This window comes from Onychomys torridus, chromosome 10 (genome assembly GCF_903995425.1).
Source record: "Onychomys torridus chromosome 10, mOncTor1.1, whole genome shotgun sequence".
Lineage (NCBI taxonomy): Eukaryota > Metazoa > Chordata > Mammalia > Rodentia > Cricetidae > Onychomys > Onychomys torridus.
The window spans coordinates 9,098,639-9,125,946 of record NC_050452.1 but is presented as its reverse complement, the minus strand read 5'-3'; the positions used below and the strand labels follow the sequence as shown (position 1 = coordinate 9,125,946).

The 27,308-nt window shown below is 38.8% G+C and overlaps 1 protein-coding gene across 1 annotated transcript in view; it reads right to left on the bottom strand.

Annotated features, from left to right (window-relative positions):
• Ehbp1 (EH domain binding protein 1) overlaps positions 1 to 27,308 on the bottom strand; it is a 286,967-nt gene that overhangs the window by 201,050 nt on the left and 58,609 nt on the right. The window lies entirely within an intron of this gene.

Genomic DNA, 27,308 nt, shown 5'->3' with positions numbered 1-27,308 from the left:
ACTGACCTAGCTGGGCCGTGAGACACCACAGGTTTCCAGGGGCAAATCTCATGTTAAGGTACAATCGTTCTGTAACTCACAGAACTGGAAATGCATGTCCTATTCTTTGAACTGGCTCAGACAGCAGCATACATACTATTTACATGACTGTACCAATGACAATTGTAAAGTATATGCAGAGAACCAAAATAATGTGCTCTAAGTAGAATGTATAGGTCAACTTCAATCCAATTTAGCCTACATGTAACAAAGTGCCCAATGCTATAGACAGACTACAATAAGAAGGTTAGTATATTATAACTATCCTCAAGTAAAATGCTTCCAGAGCAAATTCTAACCAGTTAGAAATGTACAGAGAACCATAGGTACAGAGTATTCTTGTTTGAATACTGAGACAGAAATTTACTATTTAACATTAAAATAATTCTATTTTAAAACAGTCTCTAATTTAGATATCTAAACAAGGACCAAAATATTAAAGACACTCTTAACTAAATAGTTTCATATTTCAGTTATCAAAACAAGATGGCCATCTAGCTATACAAAACAAAACTTTATTAAAAATTTACTCTTAGAAATTTTAATTGATTATAACAACTTTGTTGACTAACAAATAACTTCATAAGCTTTTTGTTAAATGTTTATACTCATTATTTTCATACAATTATAATATTAAAACACTTAATCTTATAATTTTAAATTTTTAAAATGAAACTAAATTATAACATGATTCCATAAATTGATTTTCCCAAAATATTAGCATAACTTATAATTAAGTGAGGTTGAAATGCTAGCGTGTAGCTAACAGATAATACAGGTGTTGTTATTGGGTATTTAAGTCTGTGATACTTTGTTTAAATACTATCAAATAACCAACCTCATAAAATTGATCTTTATGTAAAAACCTTTGGCTATAAAATACCTTTTTTCTTCTAAGAAAATATCAAATCCCAGTTTTCTAAATTAGTTGAATTTTGTTTTATTTAAAGAGATACAAGAGCAAATATCTAAAATCAGATTATCAAGTATATAAGAATACTTAAAGTTGGTGGCTAGAACCTCAGAGTAGGAACAAAGAAATGAGTGATAGTTGGGCTAGTTTCTAGATCACCTTAGTTTCTTTATCAGCAAAATGAGAGAGAACTTAATGATTTCTAAGCCTCATTTAAGCTCAAAATGTCTGATTATTCTTATCTAGAAATCCATGTCTACACAAAGAAACTAGGTTCTAAAACTAGGGCACAGCACAATGGTGAGTGAGAACCTACAGGAAACGTTAGAGCATTACAGCATTATTTTGCAGTGTATTCCTGCAATGAATGATTCCAAAGCAATGTGTTCAAGATAAAACACAGGAGATCATTAAACAGCTGTGCTCACCTACTGATGACACAGACACTAACATCTATAAAATAAGGCATTTCATTTAGAACTCATTCAGAAGTATTTAAATACCTGTCAAACTAAAACAGAGACAAGTAACAAGAACTAAAGTGAAACATGTTAGAGTCACTTTTGAAACAGAATTCTACTATACTCTCTCTTACATGTGGAAACCACAGCATGTGAAGTATGTGATCACTAAAACCACATCCTAACAGAAGTGTGTGTAAGGGGGACACTTAGTTCTTTTAATTAAATGTGGTACTTAGAATGACTAACATTATTTCTATAAATTTATAAAATTCTAAATATTTACTGTCTAAACATGCTACCAACAAGCATATAATGCGGCTTTTAAAAGGGGAGGAGTCAGAGAGTTGGCTCACTGTGTAAGTACAGCCAACAAACCACATTGGATCCCAGGCACTGATGTAGAGGAAAGAGCTGACTTCAAGTCTGTCATCTGACTTCTACATACACACCACACCGTGCGTGCACACATGTACACACACGCACACACAATGCAATGAAAAGTTTCAGGGAGAAAGAACACCATGTTAAGATGACACTGATTATTGTTGGCATTCAACTTTGTTTCAAAGTGTGTTTTTTTTCAAAGACCATCCAACCACCTACACGTTATTTTTAAACCCAAACAAACAAAAGACCTTTGTGCTACAAACTGTCCCTGACTCCACTGTGGCGTTTTTTAGCAAGCTGATAAACCACTCTGCTTGTTTTCTTCCAATACAAACCAAGCCAAGAAGCAGTTTCTTCACTTATTTGATTCAATGTCCCAAGACACTGCAGGGGTAAAGGTCAGTCATTAATAACACACACTGTTGCTACAGTAAAAATAGAAAGAGTCACCTGGGACCTGTGCCCCAGACTGGCCTACTTGAATTCTATGAAGGTGCAGGGAGATAAAGAAGTACAAAGTACCTTTTCCAACTCAGCTACATTCACTGCCATGACACAGCACATGAAAGAGGGTGCTGGGAAACAAATGAACTTTAAGTAACTGGCGAAGGAGCACCGTTTTTCCCTAGTAGCCTTAATCTTGTGTTTCTTACAATCTGCAGGAGTGCTAGCTACCCTGTGGGCATCTAGGAGGTCTCAGGTCTAGTGTGGGTGGGTGGATAAAGTTGGACACTGACCAGTTTGTGTGTGCTGAAAAGGCACCCGGCTGGAACACTGTGTTTGGCATTCGCTATGAGACTGTTGGTGCAGTGGGTTGGAAGATGTATGCATTGGCACTCTGTGGAACCAAGAGGCATGCTTAAAAGGTTATGGCAGTCTGAGTTTGGCAGCTATCTTCTAGAATGATCATGCAGAGTGAAGAGTAAAATCCAGGGTCACACCTGTGAACACGAGAAAGCAGTGCACATCTGAGACAATGCCTGTCCTTTGCAACACTCAGCCCCGAGAAAAAGAAAACAGAGCAGTCTTTTGTGTGGAAGGAGGGTACATGGTTGAGAAAGCCATGCTTAAAAACACTCAGAACTCAAGTTCTACTACCAACTTTCATAGTGGTATTTAAATTAAAACATCAACTGTAATTACAAACAGATGAAGCAATTTTCTAATACTTAAGTATGAGTATCAAGCTAAAAGCCCTGAGGTCTTTCTCACTACACAGACAAACCAGCTAGAACACATACATATCACACACACACACACACACACACACACACACACACACACACATCACATATGCATATGTTGTCTCTCTAGCATACATTCTGAAACCTTTACTGCTAAAAGTAATTTGGTATGAATGGCTACTCAGTCTCCTAGAGCATTTTTATAACAGGAACAAAGGACTACCCCATATTGTCTCTTTTCAGTAATTTGATATGGTAAAGGGCAGACAGTTCAGTTCCTCAAACGCACATAACTTTTAGTCTGTGTAGGTAGGACTCAGGATCTTAGGCTTAACTCTTTATGATCAATTAAAGAAGGTAGCTATTGGAGACATAGCTCAGTGGTTGAGGGCTCACCTAGCATGTATGGAGTTTGATTTCCCCAGGCTGAAAACAAAAGAGAGGATGGAAAGGAGGCGGCAAGGAGGCAGGCAGGAAGGAAGGGAATGGACGCATACATGGCAAATCCAAGCCACCTTCACAGGACAGATACTTTTCAATCGATCCTTCCATTTTCCTCATCACTATTAAATCAAATATTTTTCCTATCAGAGCCAAAATACAGAGACAGACTTACACATGTGTGAGTGAGTGGTATTTTACAGAGCTATACTACATTTAATATCTCCAAGAGGGCCACAGCATGCCTCAGATCTTGCTGTGAGTAATGAAGGTAGAGGAATGGTATGCTCTATTAGGTGGAGATTAAAACATAGCTTTCTTTTAGTCATCAAAGCTGTTCTGGTACACAGCACGTAAAAGTACAATAAGATCATTTCTGAATACTAAAACAAAAAGCCATCATTTTTCCTAATTAAAGGAAGACAAGAGCGGCCTCTGGCAGATGGGCACACTGAAGGTGAAATCAGAGTGCAAAGAGCCCTCCAGCACCATCACTGCTGAGTGGCTGACCAGCAGATGTCTGCGGCCCTCCACCTTCACTTAGGTAAGTGCTCTAAACTGGGAGAGTTTGGTTTTAAAGAATCAAACGTCACAACAGGAGCTGATTACAACAGCATTCTCTATCGGACACACTGGATGGCCGAGTAAGGAGCCTACAAATATTAGACACACACGGGGTTAGAAAAGCACAGGGAAATTCTTTAGCTGGAGCATTTTAAGCAGTGTCAGAACACAATTACACCATAGCTATAAAAATAGCCTTAGTATGTAGAAGTGAGCAATTCTAAGCCACTGAACGGTAGACATTCCTTAATAATCCTTTTCTCTTGGTAACAAAACAAACTGTCACTAACAGAAAAGCAAAGGTCTCCCCAAAGCCCCCCCCCTAAAATGCAAAGTATTTTGATATAAAGAACCCCTGCACTCCATTCCCCATCACAACCTTAAGGAGTTGCTACCACTTAAACATTAACCAGTGCCCGTGAATCAGCCTCTATTAAAATTAGATAGTTCTAAACATCACACACAAAAGTATTGTTTGACACAGTGCCATTTTGATGATAAACTGCAATCTATAGCTCAAATAATTCTACCTAGGGATTAACATTTTGGAGGCTGAGCCAGAGATTATGTGTGTGGATCTTGAATTTCATCATCTCCCTTTGGCACAATAGCTTATTCTTCCTTTTTTCATCTATTCTCTCACGAAGGGTCAGGGAAGCTTAGCCTTGCTGTTGCATTCATTTCATCTCTACATTAACCAGATACCTTGCAGTCTCTTTAGCTCTTATGTGTCATTTCATTGCAAATACTATCCTGAACTGAGCGACTGCTAATGAGGTTGGTACCAAATCAAAGGGTGCCATCAAGTGGTTATAATACTCTAAACAGCATTACACCAAATGACGGTTCCAGAAAGATTTTCTTCACTGTAGACAAGCTGTGCCACTCTGCTAGGAAAGAATACATTAAGGAAGGCAGGGAGGAACTACCATATTAATTTTTACTCTATTTTCTATCCTTCCAAGATTGCTTTTCTGCATATTACACTTATAAAGTACAACTTCAGAGGCATGGTTAGGATGAATACTTAGGCCAAAATACTATCAGATGATATTAACCACAATTCAAGCAGAGCAGCACTGAGAACTAAATAATTCCATTAAAATTCATGGCTAGATCAATAGCTTCCTTCTGAAAATAAGCAATAGCACATACATTTTAAAATAAACACAGCCCCTGCCTGACCCATTCTCTGGTGCACGGCTATCAAGCAGCTGTGTTACTGGACTGTTACATGTGGCCATGCCTAATGCTTCCAAGCAAGTGAAAGCCAGAAATGCTCTCTTCAATTCTGCTATAGAGTTACAGCTTAGAACCCAGGGCTCTTTGTCTTCAGAAATGTCTGTCCTCTCTTTGTTGCATTAAGTTTATTTGGAGAGGCAGAGAAAACAACTTAGAGGAGGCAGGGTTCATTTCAGCTCACAGTTCCACAGTCACCACAAGGAGTGCCTAGCAGCAGGAACTCCAGGAGGCAGAGGGAGACAGACAGTGGTCAGCTTCCCTTTGTCTTTAGATACCGTCTAAGACCCTACTATGGGTGAGTCTTCCCAGCTCAAGAGAATCCCCACAGGGCCAATAAGACGAGGAAGAGTTCCATCCCTGGGACCCAGACAGTGACAGATTGAAACTTCTCCCTCAAACAGTCCTCTGACCTGGCACAAGAGCACATGCATGCCCAGTGCTTGATGATTCTAGATCTCATACATTTATAATCGAGATTAAATATTGCACTGGTGATTAAATCTAAGGCCTCACCCCTGCTAAGCAGGTTAGTGCTCTACCACTGAGCTACAGCCCATCCCAGCCCTCTTTTTACTTTCTGTTTTGAGACACAGTTTCACTACGCCATTTCAACTAACCTTGAATTCAAATCGGCCTTCTACCTGTCATCCTCCAGCCTCAGCCTCCCAAGTAGCTGAGGTCACATGACTATGCAATGGGGTCTGGCAACGGCTTTCTATTTAGAGTCACAGTCAAAACAATCTAAGAAGGGCATGAGAGGTGGCCCAGTGGTTAGAAGCACATATTCTCTCTCTTGCAGAGGACCCAAGTTCAGTTCCCAGCACCTACATCACATGGTTTACAACCGATTGTAACTCCAACACAAGGTACCCAAAGGCCCTCCTCAGGTACTAGCCACTCACATACACACAGATCCACACAGACACACATCCATTTAAAGTAAAAAATAAATGCATCTAAAAAATCTGAACGCTAAAAACTGGTCTTTCAAAACACAAGTCCAACCATATCTCTCTGCTTACAACTTTTCCATGGCTCCCGACATCTTATTACAGTAAGAAATCAGAACCCCACAGGGCACCAGCAAAACAATATATTTTAATGGACCTGCAGGTAACTCTGATAAGTAGTCAGGTTTTGAACCCACAACCTTAAGATAAAGTTCAAGTTCATAATCAAGTTCCACCATGTTGCTCTTCAGCCATAGCTTCAGTTCCTGCTGTTCATCCAGTTTGTATATAAAGTCACAGCAATTCAGCTCTGCTCTTGTACTGGGGCTTCTCCCCTGACCCTAACCTAGACCATTTCTCTACCTGCTATCTGATAGGAGCATCTTTTAAAGGCTTTGGAATTACAGTTACATGTCACCTTCCTAAAGCCTTCCTGTGGCCTGGTGAATACAAATGCTCCTTGTCACCCTCAGCAGACCTTCCCCTGGCTCACTTCTAGCTTTACTGCAGTATTCTATTTGCTTACCCAGCTGTCTCCCTGACTGGACTGAAAACTCTTGTGGACTAGAACTTTGTCTTGTTTTCATCTCCAATGTCTAGTGAGTAAAAACATAATCAATATTATGATACCAGGTATAACAAAGTTAAAAACAAACCTCGAAACAAAACAAAACATGCACTCATTTTCTCTATGCACAAGAGCCTCTATTATAAGGCGTTTGTGCCCACTCTTCTGTTTTAAAAGAATAAAGTGTCAATGAAGCAAAATTAAACATAAGAAAACATCACAAATAAAAAGTAAGAAGGCATATACTGTTGAACATATTAACTGGAGAGGTTTGATATGAAATAAGTAACTCCTCTGCCTGCTAGAGATCTAATGAGAGTTATATATCAATTTCCTGTCATTTGACTACTTTTCTAATGTTTTCCTTATTTTTACAGAGAAAGAAAAGATACTTAAAATATTTATTTTACTAATTGGTTTATTTCTAAATTAACCCCAGAGTCAAAAAAAAAAAAAAAAATTCAAGTGTTATAAAATCAAAGCTATAATTCAGAAAGAAAAGATAAAGCAAGAAGAAAACCATATTAAGACCTTTTAGATGAAGCTGCAACAGAGCACTCCTCCTGCCTCGACCCCTTCCCTCCTCACGAGTGCTTTTAGCAGGTAAGCTTTACTTTAGTTACAGAGGTAGAATGAGTGACAGTCAGAGCCAGTCTGGTGGTGGAGTCTTTAATCCCTGCATGCGGGAAACCGAGGCACATGGATCTCTCTAAGTTTGAGGCAGTTCAATACCTGAAGCTCAGGCTACCCTGCTTCACCAAAATGATGACCTCCCAGTTCAGTAAGAGACTGAGGGAGCAATAAGGCAGAGAGCCATGGAGGAAAACACACAAATATATACACATACCAGAGGAAAAACAGTGTAGTATCTGCATATAATCTATGCACATCTTCCTGTATTAATTACTTCTAGAATACTTACAATACCTAAAATAATGTATGTGCTTTATAAGTCACAGGAATACTATATTATTTAGTGAATAGTAACTTTATTTTTATTTATTTATTTATTATTTGTTTATTTGTTTGTTTGTTTATTCATCCACTCATTTATTTATTTATTTATTTTTGGTTTTTCAAGACAGGGTTTACTCTGTGTAGCTTTGCGCCTTTCCTGGAACTCACTTTGTAGACCAGGCTGGCCTCAAACTCACAGAGATCCACCTGCCTTTGCCTCCCGAGTGCTGGGATTAAAGGCGTGCACCACCACCGCCCGGCCGTGAATAGTAACTTTAAAATGTATGTATATATTGAGTACAGAAACAATTTTCCCCCTAAAGATTTTCTATCAATGGTTGGTTGACTCCAGAAGGCCAACTACGTGTATTTAGGGTTCTTCCAAAATAATTTTTATTGTAAACTGTAGTGGAATATTATTTTAACTAGTCAAAAATGTGTTACATTTGTTTATGCTGCAGAATCTTACTGTGTAAAGGTGTGTTACTTTTGTTTATGATGTATTTGTTTAATGATGTAAAGATGTATGGCATTTGTTTCAACTTTCCTGCCTAAGGCACCTGATTAGACTAATGAAGAGCTGAATGGCCAATAGCTAGGCAGAGAAAGGATAGGCAGGGCTGGCAGGCAGAGACAATAAATTCGAGAGGGAACAAATGAAGGAGGAGGAGGAAAGAAGAGGGAGATGTCTGGGGCCAGAAGCCAGGCAGCCACTGGCACATGAGAAGCACTGAAAGTAAAATACACAGAAAGAAAGAAAAGGGAAAAGCCCAGAGGCAAAAGGTGGAAAAAGAAACAGGTTAATTTAAGTTAAAAGTGCTGGCCAGAAAAGAGCCAAAAAAAAAAAAAAAAGGAAAACAAAAAACAAAACCAAAAAGCCTAGTACAATAAACTAAGCTGATGTTAAGGCAAAGAAAATTCTTTGATTACTAAATTATTTTAGACTGGCATAACATATGTTTCATGTCACTAGGGGTAAGACATCCTATTTTAATAATTTCTAGATGCCATAATTCTGATAAAAATCAACTATTATACCTAATAAGACCACAAAACCATAATGGGGTAATAAATGTTTCTTTACACTTATGACATAGAAATATTAATTACCAACTTTCTTCAGTGGTGTAGGCACTGAGAAGCTGGCCACACTCTAGTAAATAAGCTCTCACTCAGGCACATGCAAGCATTCCTGATTATACCCACCCAAAAGTATGAGGGGACTTGCTGGGAATAAAGAGAGTTCAGTGTTAACTGGAGATGAAAATGACTAAAATTCATTATATGTATGTATGAAACTGACAGCAGAAAGTGAATTGATGGCAATGTTAGCAACAATAAATGGGAATTTAGAGAAATCAAGTTCTTTGCAAGACCAGCATAATTCCTTACCACATTCTAAATCTCATCTTTATATCCTCAGATAAGTACAGCTTATCCCTCCCAACAAAGAAGGCTCTTTACAGCAAATGGAGACATCACAGAAAACCTCATCGGATGGACCCACATCACAACTCCTGTGACCATGATAGAAAACCACAGCGGAAGGACCCACATCGCAAGAACCCACATCACAACTCCTGTGACCATGATAGAAAACCACAGCGGATGGAGCCACATCGCAAACTCCTGCAGTTATAGCTTAGGGACCCATCATGAAGGCGGGGTGGAAAGACTCAAAGAGCAGGAATACCAGGAAGTCTGTTGTGAAAAAGTCTCTCCTAGAAATGGATGCATAGCCAAGATCAGAACAATGGCAATAACAATGGATATGCTAACTTGGGAAGGAGAAAAAAATTGTGGGATCTCACTCCTAGGTGAAGAAATAGGCAACTACTGAATACTGGGAGAAGGAGAATTAGCCTCTTCCAGGAGTGAGCCCACTTACTGCTGTCCAAAACTGAGTGGTCAGCCCTGAAACCATACATACACACACATACATACACACACATACATACACACACACACACACACACACACACACACACCCCAAAACTGGACTCAGCACATTGATTTTATTATTTGGGCATATACATGCATATTATGTAACAACAGTCATCAAGAACAAGAGGCTACCAACTCTCCCACTCTCAAGGAGGGCATGGGAAAGGTTGGTGGTACAAACGAGAGGGCAGGAAGTGATGCAATTCTATTTCATTTGAAAATACATTTTTACAAAAAGGACTAACCTAGAAAAAATGAAATTTGTTTAAGTTTTGCTATTCTGGTTTGTCTTTTATAATTTACTTTATTGCTGTCTTTGAGCAAAGACTTATGCAGAAGACCTCAGCACATAAACCAGTGTTTTATGGTGGCTGGCATGGCAGAACACCGGAAAGCTGAGATATATACACCTTACTGTAAGACAAGGCATGTTTCAGTTACAGAATGCTGAGCAAATACAGAGAGGCAAGTAAAAGTAACAAACCAAAGGGGGGAAAAAAAAATCTTAAAACAAATGCTTTCTATTAAAAGTGCAATGTGCCATTAGGACCTTCCAGTAAAACAACTGTCAGTTCTGCTCTCTACTGGCTTCCGTGGGGAAGGCCTTGTGCAGACTCTTAACTCTTATGTGCTGGTCTCTCACTGCTGAGTTTCTATGAATAAACATGTAAAAATTGCTCAAATGTACAGCTGCTTTCAAACATGTCTGAGGCAGCATTAGAGGTTTGTTTGAATAGCTGACTGTCTTGTTTATCAGCTTCCTCCCTCCAGTTGGTAAAAAAATAAAATTGAAATCTACTTTGGTCACATCTATCTCTTTCATATAGAGACATTTAAATGCAGCTAGCAGGAAACAAGAATAATAAACTAAATGGTTCTCGCAATTTACAAGACACTACACTCAGCTACACTGGCTCAATAATAACCACACAAATCACATGCCATCAAGTTCACTGCAATATAAATGTTAGAGTTTAGACTATTATTTAGTTGATAGAAACAAGAAAGTAAAAGACCATGGTGTTTTTCCATAACTCCCAGAAATCTGTTTCATTTTGATCTTCAAAGAAATACAGTAAGAATCTATTAAAATATTGTACTCAAAACTGCCTCCCCTTACAGGTCACATGAAGTAAGATCCCTAAACTGCTGTGTTGATTGTGCTACTTCATATGTATTTTCCAGGTCTTTGGAGATAAGTGTCCTGCTTCCTTACTGTTAAGAGTAATTAAGAGGAAACTCTGGCAAAACCTTGGAAAATGGGGAAAGCAAGGCTCTGAGCTCAGACATGGATTTGAACCATGTGTACAAGAGGTGCAAACTTAGATTTTATTTAGATGCAAACAGATCTCATGATTCCTGTTTTCTCTTCTGCAAAATGGGCATGTGTATAATCAGAATTCACTAATGCTACTAACAAATGGTGGGCCTAGAATGGAAACTATTGAATACACCTTTTGATGCAGCCTATATAAGGACATAAGAAGGACGCCTTGGCTCTCTGCCTTGCTCTCAATGGCAAATCCACTCCTTCACTGGCATTAACAGCAACTTCTTCAGGATTCCAGCATCTGCTGAAGACCAGCTGAGACATCCAGCCTCATGGACTTAACAACTACTGGATTCTTAGACTTTCTTCTGGTAGACAGACATTGTTGGACTAGCTGGACCACAGCCTGAAAACTACTCTAATAAATCTGCCCACCAACATATATATATATATATATATATATATATATATATATATATATATATATATATATGAATATGACAGAATGATTGAATATATATTAAAATTAAACTGACATGTGAATTAATGAATTCATTATATGTATATATATATATTTTTCATTCCATCAGTTCTATTCCTCTAAAGAACCTTGACTAATACAGATCCTCAGTACCAATATACATGTCAAATGTAGCAGTGCGTACATATAACCCCAGAGCTGGCTTGGGGTGGGAGGCAGAGACAGGCAGATCCCTGAGACTCACTGGCCAGCCAGTGTGGCCAAAACAGTGAGCTCTGGATTCAGTGAAAGACCCTGTTTCAAAAGATATGATGGAGAGTGGTTAAGAAAAGATACAAGATGTCAACCTCCAAAAGTCACATGCCATATGTGTGTGTGTGTGTGTGTGTGTGTGTGTGTGTCACATGCACAGACAAAAACACACACCCTCACATACTCAGTTCTTTTCTTTCTACTCTTATTCATCCTATATGCCGTGAAAATTAGTGGATTCATAGAAATGATACAGTAATTTTTTAAATTCTTTATTATACAATTCAACTCAATGTCTATTAAGCCACTATAGCCCTAAAAAGCAACCACTGCTCACATGAAATATTCAAGAAGGTGACCTTTTGGACAAAATGCTGCTGCATGTGGGAGCTACAGTCTCGGTTTCCTCCAGACCTCTGCTCAAGCCACTCAGCCCCTCAAGTATTACCTCTAATAGAATTTCAGATACAGCACCTATCCATACACTACAACACACTCCCACAATCAAACATACTAATATTTCTGTAACAAAATGAAAAAGCATTCACTCTAAGTGAGTTAAATACAATGAATAAACCTCATCTCTAGTCCAATCAAATTTTGCCACCAAATTGAGTTTCAAAGAAAATTTTCAAATAAAGTAACTTTATATGGAGAGTTTAAATTTTGAAGTTACAGATAAAGGGTTATGAAAGTTTTATCCCCTAAGTTTGTTTATATCACTTTCAATAGAAAGCCTCCCTACCCAACCAAGAGTGGGCTCAGGACTCTCTATATAGGCACATATAGCATCTTAAACCTAATCTTAGAAGTTGCCTGTGTCTATGCCTAAATAATAGGATACCTAGAGACATCTTTTCCATTATTACAGTCTCATTACTTAGGAAGAATCTGCTACTTGTATTAATTTAATAAAAGATCATGAAATGTGTGAGCAATTATGGATACTTGTATGTTTATATAATAAACTTTATCTTTATGTGTAAGGAACAAGTACCATCATAGAGATGAATCTGCACACAATGAACTAGGATAAATTTGGAAAAATCCAACTTCAAAGCACTCACATTGTAGTAATTTAAAAACAGTGCCTTGGTGCTACAAGTTAAAGTATCCTTAAATCTGCTAGCTAGGGCATTTCACAAATTAAACTGACATGAGAATTACATGATATGGCATGCAATGCACCTCGTGGCTACCATTTTGATGATGTCCTTTTGAAATACAGATCAATATAACTCAATTCACTTCTGATGATAAGTTCCCTCTCCACATCAGGAATTTGAATGTGAGATCTGAAATGGAAACATCCTTCTAATTATTACAGCCTATAAAGCTAGCAAACAACTAACAAAAATGACAGACAAGATGGAAAATAGAAAGCCAGAAGACAGAGTGGGAAATGGAAACACTGATCACACAGTTCTGAGTTTCAGTTAGGAGAAAGAAGATCTGGAGTGATGCTGGGCTCACCATGGAAAACAATAATGTGGTATATGCTGTAAAAATCTAGACACAAGGACTTGGAAAATCTCTACCACAAAGAAATGATGTTTGCGTAGATCTATTTAATCTCATTTAAACATTACATAATGTATGCATGTATCAAAACATCATGTTACCTGATTAATATGTACAGTCTTTAGGTTTTATATACATGAAAAATAAAGTTAAAAAGATGGAACACTAAGCAAACAGATGGAGGTACACAGAATCTTAGGGTTCCTACTCACACAAAGTATGGACAAGCATTCATAACAAACATTCTAAGTAACTTTAAAGCTAAAAAACTGTTTAAATTCGATCCTCAGTTCCAAAAATAAAAAGTAAAAATAAAAATAAATAAATAATAATAATAACATCTTTAAGAAGTAGGGGGGGAGGGCGCTCAATGAGTAAGTGATTGCTTCTCAAGCTGGAAGCCAGGTGTTTGGCTGGTGGCCCATGTATCATCCCAGTCTTTGCAAAGCAAGCTAGCTACCTCAACTAGACAAACTGGCAAGCTCTGGTTCCAAATGAAAGACTCTGTGCCTCAACAGATAAGGTGGACAATGACAGAAGATAATACCTGGCATCAACTCCTCTTCCACATGCATGAGCACACATGTGACTAAACACACACACACACACACACACACACACACACACACACACACACACGAGAAAAAAACCTGTGGGTGGAGGGAATGCATGTATGGGCTTTGTCTGAAGTTTAACCAGAACAAGAGTAGGCAGGCTCACAAAGCTCCATACAATTCCCAGACATGCTTTCCCTAATCTACCTGCAGTGACCCATCATACCATCACATACAACATAAAGCTGGCATCATTAAAAGACCAAGAAAGCCTGTGTCAACCATGATTTCTACTCTAAATGCAGAAATTCTACATTGAGATAGTTAAAGAGGAAGCTCTGCTGCTTCTAATACAAGCATTGTTCCCTATGGAGAAGTAAGAAGAACAGCCCCACGCCAACTCCCCAGCCAGCTCAGTGGTGTTAGATCATTTCTCAAGATTCAAAATGGCCAGCTTTGAACCTTCAGTCTAATAGGCCAGAGAGCAAATAATGGGATGATATGTTCACAACAGCGACCCAAATTTACTTACATACAGAGGTATGCCAACAAGCTGGAACTTAAGCTGAAGGTGTTCCAGCAGCAGATGGAGAAGCTAGTGTCTGAGATTTACTTTTCATAATTTAGTAGAGCAACAAAAAGGGAGGGAAGTGAGACAGCTGAGTTGGGACGGGGTTTCTTAAACATTTTGTTTTCCATTTTCCCCTTTTCTCCAAGAAAAATTTTACATGACCCCAGGAATGTAGATAAAACTAGGTATACAATCAAACATTTACTGGAAAAAAAAATAAAAATTTCTTTTAAAAACACTTTGATATACATTTAATTCTACCATGTATTAAAGAAGAAAGCAAATTTAAATACTAAAGTGACTGATATGTCTATTTGCCCTTAAAATAAAAATTAACTCGGCCAAATGTTTTATACTGCAGGATGTAAAGCATCTTCAACATTTTTCAAAGTTGATAAGATATTTTGGTTTATAATTGCTAATGCTGAGAACATGACTTCACACAAATATGCAGTGCAAAAAGACAAAAGTATGTACAGAGTCATCTCAGAAATTGTTGGAAATTATTGGGAGCAGACTTCCAAGGCAAAATTCATTGAATTTTTTTTTAAATAAAACTCAGGCAGAAACTCAAACAATTGTTGTTTAAAATAAAATATCCTAGCACCAAACAATCCAAAGATATACTAATCTGACATTTCACACTAAGGAACAATGTTAGAAAAATATGTTTCCTGTAATTATGCTATTATGCTTCAATAGAAGCAGTGAACTTTGTAACACAGACAAAACACTGCAATTCATGACACAGAATAGTCTTGAAGCTGAGCCAAGGTGTTCTGGACAGCATTAGATAGCATAGTGTGGTGTGATGGCATGCAGGGCAATGTGTGTGTTCAGAACCAAGGCTGCAGTAAAGCCATAATTAATATCCATTCAATCCATTTAAAAAAGCTTCAGGAGGTATATCAAGTAAACTGAAATTTAAAAAAAAAAAAAAAAAGGCACTAAGAAACCAAACTGTTCATCTCACTGGTTACAGCGGCAAGAAAACACTTCCTGATCCCCCACTGATGTCCAAAGTGAACACAGAACAATTAACTTGCTTAATTACTCTCCTACTATTCATTTCAATGGGTGGATAATTTTAAAAGAGTAGATGTCTGTTGATCACAAATGAGGGAGCTCAGTTTCTCTCCATTGCTTTTGTTTTCTACCAACTCTGCCCCTCTGAGCGCCTGCCCTTTCTCTGCTGAATCTTCTTCCCTGTTTAGAATGCCTTTTGCCTAACTTTTTTTTTTTTCCTAAAAAGCTGAACTCTGTAGCCACTCACTCCAGGAATTTTCCCTGGCTTCTCCCTTCTTTATTGTTCTGTAACACCTTGTGGTATCTTCTCGCAATTCCCTATCTAGACCCCCTCATTAGTAAGCTTGAGAACAAGCTATCCAGTGTCATCAAGTACAAGTCTTTCCCAATTTAAAACTGACATTTTATATCACTAAGAAAGAAAATAATCACTCCAGCTGTATCTGGGAGATACTGTAGATACATGACAGTCTCAATTTCATAGAAAAAAAGTATGAGGGAAAAACATGAACCTCACTATTGGTAAACATGTGCATGTCCTAATTGACTGTATATTATTCACAAAACGTCTGGTGAATAGGAAGTGTACATTAAATGAATGAATTCAATCTACATTGGTTTATCAATATACTTTTTTCAGTTCTCTCAAAAACCAGTGACTCAAAAGAATAAAAACACTTAGTTATTTAAAACTAAAACTCATATGTACAAATACATTAGCTGTGGATTTAGCTGGGTAATCTGTAATATAAACAAGTATCCAAACATAACTGTAGTGATTTCACACTTTTTAAAAAGTCCCATGACAAAATATTAACTGTAGATTAACAATGGAAACACTGAATTGCACTAGGAATCCTTTATTACACTAAGAACAGATAGATGAATTGCAAATAATCCAAAATAAAGACAATTCAAACTCACGTTTTGAAGTATATCCATGTCTTACATCGTGAATGGTCTCACACACACCGGTACAGTGGTGGGTGCTCATGTGTTCTTAGCACACTTACTTTAGAAGCCACTTCTTAATTTGTAAAGAGATGTTGCAACCAAAAGGTAAAAAATTTCAATGAAACAAGAATATTTTGAGATATTTACAAGATTCTTTGTTGAATTTTTAGGTTAAAGGTGAGGCTTGAAAGTTATGGAAAGCATAAGTAGAAAAATTAAAATTTGAAATTACTAATTTAGAGACCTAGTTCTTTTTTCAATCTCTCTAGAAAAGAAAGTTATAAAAAAAAATTGTACCTTCATAGCAGGCTACATGCTTTTTTTTCTAGTCCTCAATAACCTACAAAGTAGATATCAACCCTATCATTTTATATATGAATATGCAGACACTATAAAAGATTAAATCAAAGCTGGGTGTGGTGGTGCACATCTTTAATCCCAGCACTCAGGAGGCAGAGGTAAGCGGATCTCGTGAGTTTGAGGCTAGCCTGGGCTACAGAGTGAGTTCCAAGACAGCCAAGGCTAGACAGAGAAACCCTGTCTCGAAACAACAACAACAATAAGATGAAATCATTTGTCCCACCACACAGCTTGTCAGTGGTAGACTGGCCCATAAAGCTTTGGTTTGTGTATAAGTAGCTTTCCACTCTCAAGAAAACTCAGACAGGCCAAATTGGGAAAATTTTGTGACCAGAAATAAAAATTAATCTCAATTTACATATAAAAGGCTTACCTCAAGGAAAATTAATTTCACAATGTCTCATAGCAGCCAAGTAATTAGTCCAAATAACTTTTGAATCTAATACAAATATAAAAGACTACCTTTATTAATCTAATAAATAGATTTCCTCACAGATTGATTGCTAAAGATGTCCAATTAAAAACTCCTCTGTGATTCTACAATCTCTACTGATTTTAGTGTGTATGCACAGAAGTGTGAGTGGTGTACACACGTATGCATGCATGTGGCGGCCAGGTCAACAAGCGCCTTCCTCGGTCATTCTCTCCCTTTTTTCCTGAGATAGGTCCCTCGTTGAAATCAGGGCTCATCAATTAGGCCAGGCAGACTGTCCAGAGACCTCTGGAGAGCTGCTTGTCTCTACCTACCCAGCACCAGGCACATGCTGCCCACCCGACTTTTAACACTGCTGCTGGGGATCCCAGTTTGGGTCCCAGAGCCTGGTGTTCATAAGGTGAGCGCGTTACCAATGAACTGCCTACCACTCCCACCCTCAGCTACCTTTCACTTTTGTCACCGAACTAGGCACTAAGGAAAAGGCCGTGGAGAAAAATGAGACTGAATTAAACCCTAACTTGTTAAGCATATACCTTTTAGCAGGTTCTTCAACCTCTCCGTGCATCAGTAATTTTTTAGAGTTACATAACTGATGTTATGGCTCAAATGGACTTAATCGATATCTACAGAACATTCCATATGGACAAAAAAGAATATACCTTCTTCTCAGCACCCCATGGAACCTTCTCTGAAATCGACCACATACTTGGCCACAAAGCAAATCTCAACAGATACAAAACAATTGGAATAACCTCCTGTGTTCTATCAGACCACCATGGTTTAAAGTTAGAGTTCAACAACAGAAAAAACTACAGAAATCCTACAATCTCATGGGAACTGAAGAATGCTCAACTGAATCATCAATGGGTTAAGGAAGAAATAAAGAAAGAAACTAAAGACTTCCTAGAGATCAATGAAAATGAATACACCACATACCCAAACTTATGGAACACTGAAAGCAGTGCTAAGAGGGAAATTCATAGCACTGAATGCCCACATAAAGAAGCTGGAGAAATCCCATGCTAGTGACTTAACAGCACACCTGAAAGCCCTTGAACAGGAAGAAGCAAAGTCTCCCAGGAGGAACAGACGCCAGGAAATTATCACATTGAGAGCTGAAATCAATAAAATAGAAATAAAGAGAACAATACAAAGGATTAATGAAACAAAGAGTTGGTTCTTTGAGAAGATCAACAAGATAGACAAGCTGTTATCCAAACTAACCAAAAGACAGAGAGAGAGCATCCAAATTAACAAAATCAGACATGAAAAGGGGGACATAACAACAGACAATAAGGAAATCCAGAGAATCATCAGGTCATACTTCAAAAACCTCTACTCCACAAAGCTGGAAAATCTAAAAGAAATGGATAATTTTCTGGATAGGTACCACATACCTAAGTTAAATCAAGACCAGATAAATGATTTAAATAGTCCAATAACCCCTAAGGAAATAGAATCAGTCATTAAAAGTCTCCCAACCAAAAAAAGCCCAGGACCAGATGGTTTCAGTGAAGAATTCTACCAGATCTTCAAAGAAGACTTAATACCAACACTCTTTAAATTGTTCCACACAGAAGCAGAAGGAATATTACCAAACTCCTTCTATGAGGCTACAATTACCCTGATTCCTAAACCGAACAAAGATGCAACAAAGAAAGAGAACTACAGACCGATCTCCCTCATGAACACTGATGCAAAAATATTCAATAAAATTCTGGCGAACAGACTCCAAGAACACATCAAAACAATTATCCACCATGATCAAGTAGGCTTCATCCCAGGGATGCTAGGGTGGTTCAACATATGAAAGTCCGTCAATGTAATACACCATATAAACAAACTCAAAGAAAAAAACCACATGATCATCTCACTAGATGCTGAAAAGGCATTTGACAAAATCCAACACCCCTTCATGATAAAGGTCTTGGAGCGATCAGGAATACAGGGAACATACCTAAACATAATAAAGGCAATCTAAAGCAAGCCAACAGCCAACATCAAATTAAATGGAGAGAAACTCAAAGCACTACCACTAAAATCAGGAACAAGGCAAGGCTGTCCCCTCTCCCCCTACTTATTCAATATAGTACTTGTAGTTCTAGCCAAAGCTATAAGACAACATAAGGAGATTAAGGGGATACAAACTGGAAAGGAAGAAGTCAAGATTTCCCTATTTGCAGATGACATGATGGTATACATGAGTGACCCCAAAAATTCAACCAAGGAAATGATACAGCTAATAAAAAATTCAACCGAGTTACATGTCTGATTCACAGTTTATTGCCATGAGAAATGAGGTGTGTACAAAGCATTCCACACAGCATTTGGTACAGTGTAAGTACACAATAGACTTTTAAGATTGATAGATTTGAGACTTCTTTGTCTTATTGGGATATTTAGTATCTAGTAAAAGTTTACTCTGACAGCCAGGAATGGTGGCCTTCCTATGCAGGAAGATGAGAACAGGATTGCCATGAGTCCAACAGTGGACCAAGATACAGACTAACAAACTGTTTCAAAAACTTGAAAGCAACAACAACAACAAGAGAGAAACTGCTCTCGCTGTTGCTACTCTGAGACCTTTCAAAGCCAATTCCAAATGCCTTGAAATTCAAGGAATTTTTAGTTTCTTTTTCTGATATAACCTTTCAGAATCAAGAAAATGTATTAACTGACTTGCAAACAAAATCCATATTTTAGAAGAGAATTTAGTACTTTCCTTCACTACATCTTTTATATGGAATGTTGACGCAATTTAAGGTGTAAGCTTGTACGTTATACTGTAGCATGCTTCTCAATAACTTACTATAGTATAGGAGTAGCATTTTCTCCAGTCGAGTCAATTCTACCACTCACCACTAAGGGGAGCTGTAACTCAGGAAAAGATTTATACAGCCTTGCTACATTTTCCCACCATCTTACAAAACTTATTTTATCAGCTTTCTTATTAAAATACACTTTAATTAATTGATAAGAGTACTCCAGTTCTTTTTGGAGACCTCTAAAGACTCATTAACATACTGTCTATTTATGTGTAACATCTGTTTCTTCTGATGACACCGGGCCTCACTAAGTTTTATTCTTTCCCTCCACTTTAGAGGAGTGAATGGTTGAGAAAGATATCTTCTACCTGATTTATAGGCCACTTTAGTTCCAGGCCTGGACCGTGCAATGCACTACATGCTCCATGAATGCTTACTGCTCGACAGTGGATGAATCCTGGTTCATGTGTTAATTTCAATGCTTAAAAAAAAAATCTCATTAGCAAATGTATTGACTTTGGTTTAAAAGAAAATGTCTAAGATCAGGCATTTAATCTCCTAGTTGGTTATGCTGACAGAGCCCGTGAGATGGGCTTGGTTAATACATGTTTACAGTAGAATCCCTCTAAAATGATCTCGAAGAGAGAGCTGGACAATTGAAAGGAAGAAATACTAGTAATGAAAAACTGTGTTCAATACCTATGAATGGATTTCATTCATGGTTTCTTTAGTTTTGTTAACTTTTTGTTTCTAAACATAACCAACACCCACAATGTAACATTAGTGAATTTTAACTTACTTTAAATTAAACAAGGACAACAGAGATATATTATGAATCCAAAATCCTTCTCAATTTAAATTCTTTCTCAATCTCTTATGGGTGTATGTAGCATTTGACTCCAAATTTGACTGTCATTTTTAACTCACTTTTTTTTTTTTCAAGACAAAGTGTCCCTGTGTAGCCCTGGCTGCCCTGGGACTGGCTCTGTAGACCAGGCTGGCCTCCAACTGCCTCTGTCTCCTGATTAAAGCCTTACACACCACCAGGCTTTAACTCAGCTTTATAAATTCTTGCTAAAGTATAATATCACATACCATTTCACTGTCTATGAAGTGCCTAGTTATATAACTACACTAACAGACCAACAGCATCTAAGGCCTTAGAGAGGTTCAAAAACTCATTTACAAAAGTAGAACTGAGTAGGAGTGTGTCAGAAACCAGCCTACCAATCACACTGGCACAGGCACACTTCAAAAACAGTGGTTTTATCCAGGTAATGGTGACAGACGCCTTTAATCCCAGCACTCAGGAGGGAGAGGTCGGCATATGAGTTCAAGGCCAGCCTGGTCTACAGAGAATGTTATTGGACAGCCAGGGCTGTTACACAGAAAAACCCTGTTTTTGAAATGAAACCAAACAAACAGTTAAAAGACGCTGGAAAATAAGATGACCCACGTAAATGAGGTAGCCATTGCCCAAAAGAGGTCACCTGTGACAGTGTGGTGTTCCTATCTTACTGCCATTTCCTTCAATATGGCTATAGGATGCCACCAATGTAATTCTTCTTTTAAGACGGAACTTCAGTAGGACCTGAATGGTTCACTGGTTTAACTTTAATCATTGATCTGCTGACTCCTTCAATAGTGATGCATTGGGAAGCTATTTTGCCACAATAAAATAATGACATAGTGGCTACAGAGGTAAGCAGAATAAAGGGTTTCTTGTGTTAGAGTTACTTAGCCAACAAGTGTCCCTGTTAGTGTTTCATAAAATGGACCTGGACTTTCCAGAGCCTGTGAAAAGAGTTAACACACTTGGATAGAGTTAAAACATCTGCACAGTTGAAGAAGAAAAAGAAAACAATTCTCAAAATCTACTTAAAGGCATCTCGAAAACTGAATCAGAAGATCTGCTTAATTCTAATCCATCTTGCCAGTGAGTACACACAGCACTTGCCCTGTTTCGCTCCAGGTTTGGTTTGACACAACATTCCTTGGCATTAGGTGGTTCATAATTTATGATGGTTGTCCTCCTTTAGAATAGTTAAAATAGGACATCCTTGGGCTCGCAAGATGGTTCAGCAGATAAAGTGTCTGCTGCTCCAGCATAGACTGTGGTTCTGACCTGCAGCACCCAAGTGAATGCGCACATAGAATCTCAGCACTCAGAAGCAGAGGCAGAGCTTCTGAGCAAGCTGGCTACAGAGACTAGCTCAATCTGTGAACTCTAAGTTCAAGTGAGAGACCCTGACTCAAAATATAACATAGGGAGTAGTTGAAGACACCCAACACCAACCTCTGGTCTACACACACACACACACACACACACACACACACACACACACCCATACATGTGCACATGAATCGAAATACACACATGCACCCACACACATGACCATGCAGACACAAACATGCACACAAAATAGTGTATTCTCATGAAGTAATGGATTAAAAATGTTTCAGTCACAATGTATCTCATTTATGCTCTTTCTTAAGCATTAAGAGTACAGCAATTTCACAAGACTTCTAAAGTCTAGTAACTGTGTATCTGCTAATGTACACACAATTGACCCTTTTCCCTTTAATCTTTTATAGTAGTAAAAATAGATCAAAACTCATAATTGGTTTTGTGTGTGTGTGTGTGTGTGTGTGTGTGTGTGTGTGTACTTGAGCCTGTGTTTCAGAAACTGCTTCTCTAATTCTTTGTGTATATGCATATCCATATGTGTACATGTGTGTGTGTACATGTGTGTGTGTTCGTGCATGTGTGTGGAAACTGTTTTTCTAATTGTGCCTGTGTGTGTTTTAGAAACAGCTTTTCTAATTCTGTGTGTGTGTATCTATGCTTACTGTAGAGTATGCACGTGAACAGAAAGAGGCAAGCACACCTGTGAACAGGCATAGTGGCAGGAGAGGTGCCAGGAAGCTCCCTCTGCCACTGTCAGCCTGTTTTTTTGTGGCAGAGTCTCTCCCTGAATCTGCTTTTCCATTTATCTTTTCAGCTTGGCTGGCAGCAAACAACCCCAGCGTCCTCCTGCCTCTGACCCCTACCTAGAGCTGGCACTGCAGATGCTATGCAGGCCTCACCCTTCTTGTCCATGGGTGATGGGATCTGAACTCAGGACCTCACAATGCACAGTAAGTGCTCTCAACCAGTGAGACACCTTTCCAGCCCCTCACAACCATCTTTTCACAAACAAGAACTAAACGAAATGCTGCTATAAAGACAGGTAAAGCCAACAAAATACAGTCCTAACAAGTTTACTTTTAATTGTTATTTTCTATCATGGCATTCCTAGTCAGCATTGTTGCTGATGCCATCCTCTTTACTGAAGGCTGGCACCCACCTCCTGTACTTGTCCATTTTTGTTTTTCTCAAGTTCTCTTATCAAATATCTAGAGTTCATCTTTGTTTCTACCGCTGGTATTAGAAATCAGAACCTCAGGTCTTCTTCCACATGATGTAAAGAGCTCCAGCACTTAGCTATGCTTAGACCTTGCTCTTCTTAGTATGCAGCTCAGGCTGGCCGTGTGCTTGCTATGAAGCCAAGGCTGACTTCAAACTTGGTCCTTCTACCTCACCTCCAGGTGCTGGGGTTCCATTAGACTGCTGCTCTGTTGTGGGCACTCACCCTGGCCCTCCACATACCAGGTAATGCCCCACTTGGCCCACATCCCCAGCCCTCCATTAAGTTTTGACTGTAAAAGAGCTTAAAAGACAGACATTATTTTCTTTAATATTCATAACTAAGAAATTATGTTTTGGCTACAAGCAGACCACTATTTCTCTTTAAATGAGAATCTGGTTTATAGCACAACTCAGTTTTTTTTTCTCTTATTCCCCAATCTGGCATGGGAACTACTACAGAAACAGGCAAGGGGTGGCAACGGCAAGAATCATGCTCAATAATTCATAGAAAGGAATGTGCAACAACACCCAAACCCACTTAACACAGCATAAGTAAACACTCAATTGTCCTTGTTTTAACGTTACTGATTTAAAGGCGCTACCCTAAAGTCAGGGACAGGGGAACACACCTGTAGACCCAGGTACTTAGGGAGAATGACACAAGAGGGTTACGTGCCTAGAACTCCAGCACAGCATGGTCCACGCAGCAAGACTCCATCTCAAAATCAAGGGGCAAGGGAAACAGCTTGAGTGTGGGAACTTGAGTTTGACCCTCAAACCCACACAAAGTGACAGTGCAGGGAGTACAGAGAAGCAGGTACTTGGGACTCTCTGGCCAGCCAGCCTGGCTGTTTGGTTAACTTGAGGCCAGAAAGAGACCATGTCTCAAGAACAAGATGGACAGCATCTGAGGAACAACATGGGCATTGTCCTCTGTACTCAACATGCATTGACACACATGCACACATGCATCATCACCCATATGAGCACACATGCACACACGTACAACACCCTAAATAATTCCTTCAAGTATTCCATTTGTTATGAATTTGAAAACCTGGAGTATAATCTATAGAAGCTAAATTTCAAATAGTTTATAAAAATATTCCCATGCAGGTCAGCAAAATGGCTCAGTGTTAAAGACACTCTCTGAACCACATCACCAGGGTCTATTTTTCACAATGATGTATTTACATAGTAAAATAGTTAATCTATATCTTATGAGATACATGATTTAATTAGTTTGTGACTCTAACATATTTGGAGAGATGGAAAGCTAGCAACACTTTTTTGTTCATTTCTTCCCATGTTCACTCCCTCCCCTGACTGATTTCTAGAAATTTCAGCTATTTTGATAACAGGCAAGTGGGCAAAATATGTTTCTGGACTTAGACATATTTTACATTAAAAGGTTACAAACAATCATTTTTGAGAAATACATATCCTAATATAGAAAGAAAATCTAATACATATCTTTATTTTGCATTCCATTTAAAGTTTACCATTTTAAGATTTAGTTTGTACCTCTGTTAATCTTTAAAATACCTTTTGCAGTCAAATCTAGTAATGTCATAGAGTTTTCTTTAAAAAAAAAAAAACTTGAGCCTTTTGGTAATTATTTTATAACCTGATTTTCAGAAATGTGGAACTATTGCTTCTTTATCCTAAGACTCAACAGTAAGAACACCTTCCTACAAATCCATAGGAATCCAAAGCTAAGTATGGATCCTGTAGAAATAGAAAACTGGTTTTAACACACTTTTACTATTAAACCATTTGAATGTAACTTACTAAGTCCGCAGCACATCAAGTTTCACATGTACTGGTGAGACATGAGCAACAGAAAACAGAAGGTCATCCACTGGGAGCTCTCCATTGGAAACAAGCACGTTAGCTTTCAAGTCTAACTTAAACAAGTCTCGGCTGGTTTTGTTTTTCTTCCCAGTATAATGTATGCTCAAATCTATCCCTACAAAAACGCCAGCATTGCTGACGTGCATGAGACATGAGCATGCTGTCAGTGCTCTGTACCAGCCATCAGAACTCCCCAGCTGTGTTTGTAGCTGGTACCTGAGTTTTCTCACACACTTCCCAACACTCTAAACCAAGAAATGGACCACGTGACTGCTGGGAAACGCTCAAGTTCCCTTTTAACACTGAGATACAAAGCCAGGCACAGAGGAAGGAACATGGTACAAAAAGTGTCATAAGCAGTTATGTCTTGGAGTTCTGAGGATAATGACAATAACACCAAAATCCGTAATCCTCCCAACAACTCACAAACTTTCCAGCTGGAGTTCAGAAACTTGCCCCTGAGCAGAGGGCCTGTAACTGGGACAACCAGGGCTTCAAACTAAGTCTACCTTTGTGTGCACACACGTGTGTGTGTGTGTGTGTCTGTCTGTCTGTCTGTGTGTGTCTGTCTGTCTGTGTGTGTGTGTCTGTCTGTCTGTCTGTGTGTGTGTGTCTGTCTGTGTGTGGTTCATTCAAAGAGCATCAAGTCCTAGATGTTATATCAAGAGCTAGAGTGATAGGCATTTGTTACAACACCTGATGGGCAAACCCAACTCCAGTCTTCTGAGAGAACAGCAAGTACTTTTAACCAATAAACCATCTCTCCAGCCTCAAGAGGCCTAGACTCTTAATCATTATATTGTCATTGCCTATTTTCTCTAGTCCCTAGTTAGGAAGCATTTATTTAATACCACTGTATACCTGCTAGCCCCTTGGGACTCTGTTATAGAATATTATTTTAAGGGGTGTTACTTTTGTTCATGTTGCATTTGTTTAACTCTGTGAAGCTGTGTTACTGTGCCTGTCTAAAACACCTGATGGTCTAATAAAGAGCTGAACAGTCAATAGTGAGGCAGGAGGAAGGATAGGCAGGGCTGGCAGCAGAGAGAATATATAGAAGGAGAAATCTAGGAAGAGAAAAGAGAAGAGATAGCCAGAGGAAGAGGAGGACTCCAGGGGCCAGCCACCCAGCTACACAACAGAGTAAGATTTACAAAAGTAAGAGTACAGGAAAAGCCCAGAGGCAAAAGGTAGAAAGCATAATTTAAGTCAAGAAAAGCTGGTTACAAATAAGCCAAGGTAAAGCCAGACATTTATAATTAATAATAAGCCTCCACGTGTGTATTTATTTGGGAGCTGGGTGGTGGGCCACCCAAATAACAGAATTCCATAATATGAACGCATTTACTATATAAGAAATACCATGCTAGATGCTTAAGAGATTAAAAAAAAAAAAAAAGATAAGTATGGATCCTGTTTTCCTACCCATTCTGTTAGCCTGTGTGTGTTTATGGGTGAATTAAGTCCATTGATATTAACAGATATTAATGATCAGTGATTGTTAATTCTTGTTACTTTTGGTTTTGTTCGTGGTGGCAGTGTGTGTGTGTTTCCCTTCTTTGGGATTTGCTGGTGTGAGGCTTTCTATTGCCTGAACTGAGATGGTCAAGCTGGGGGAGGACAAAGAGGGAGAGCAAAGAAAGAGGTATCTTGACAGAGGGAGCCATTAGAGGGTTAGGGAGGAACCTGGTACTACAGAAGTCTCCAGGAACCCACAAGGATGACCCCAGCCAAGACTCCTAGCAATGGTGGAGAGGGTGCCTGAACTAGCCTTACCCTGTAATCAGATTGGTGACTACCCTAATTATCTTCATAGAACCTTCATCCAGTAACTGATGGAAACACATACAGTGATCCACAGCCAAGCACTTGGCCAAGCTCCTGGAGATCAGATGAAGAGGGATTATATGATTAAGGTGGGTTAAGATCATAATAAGGAAAACCACAGAGACAGCGGACCCAAGCTAGTGGGAGCTCACAGACTCTGGACTGACAGTTGGGGAACCTGCATGGGACTGAACTAGGCCCTCTGAATGTGGGTAACAGTTGTGTGGCTTGATCTGTTTGTGGGGCCCCTGGCAGAGGGACCAGGACTTATCCCAGGTGCATGAACTGGCTTTTTAGAGCCCATTCCCTGTGGTGGGATGCCTTGTTCAGCCTTGATTCGGGAGGAGGGGCTTAGTCTTGCCCCAACTTGGTATG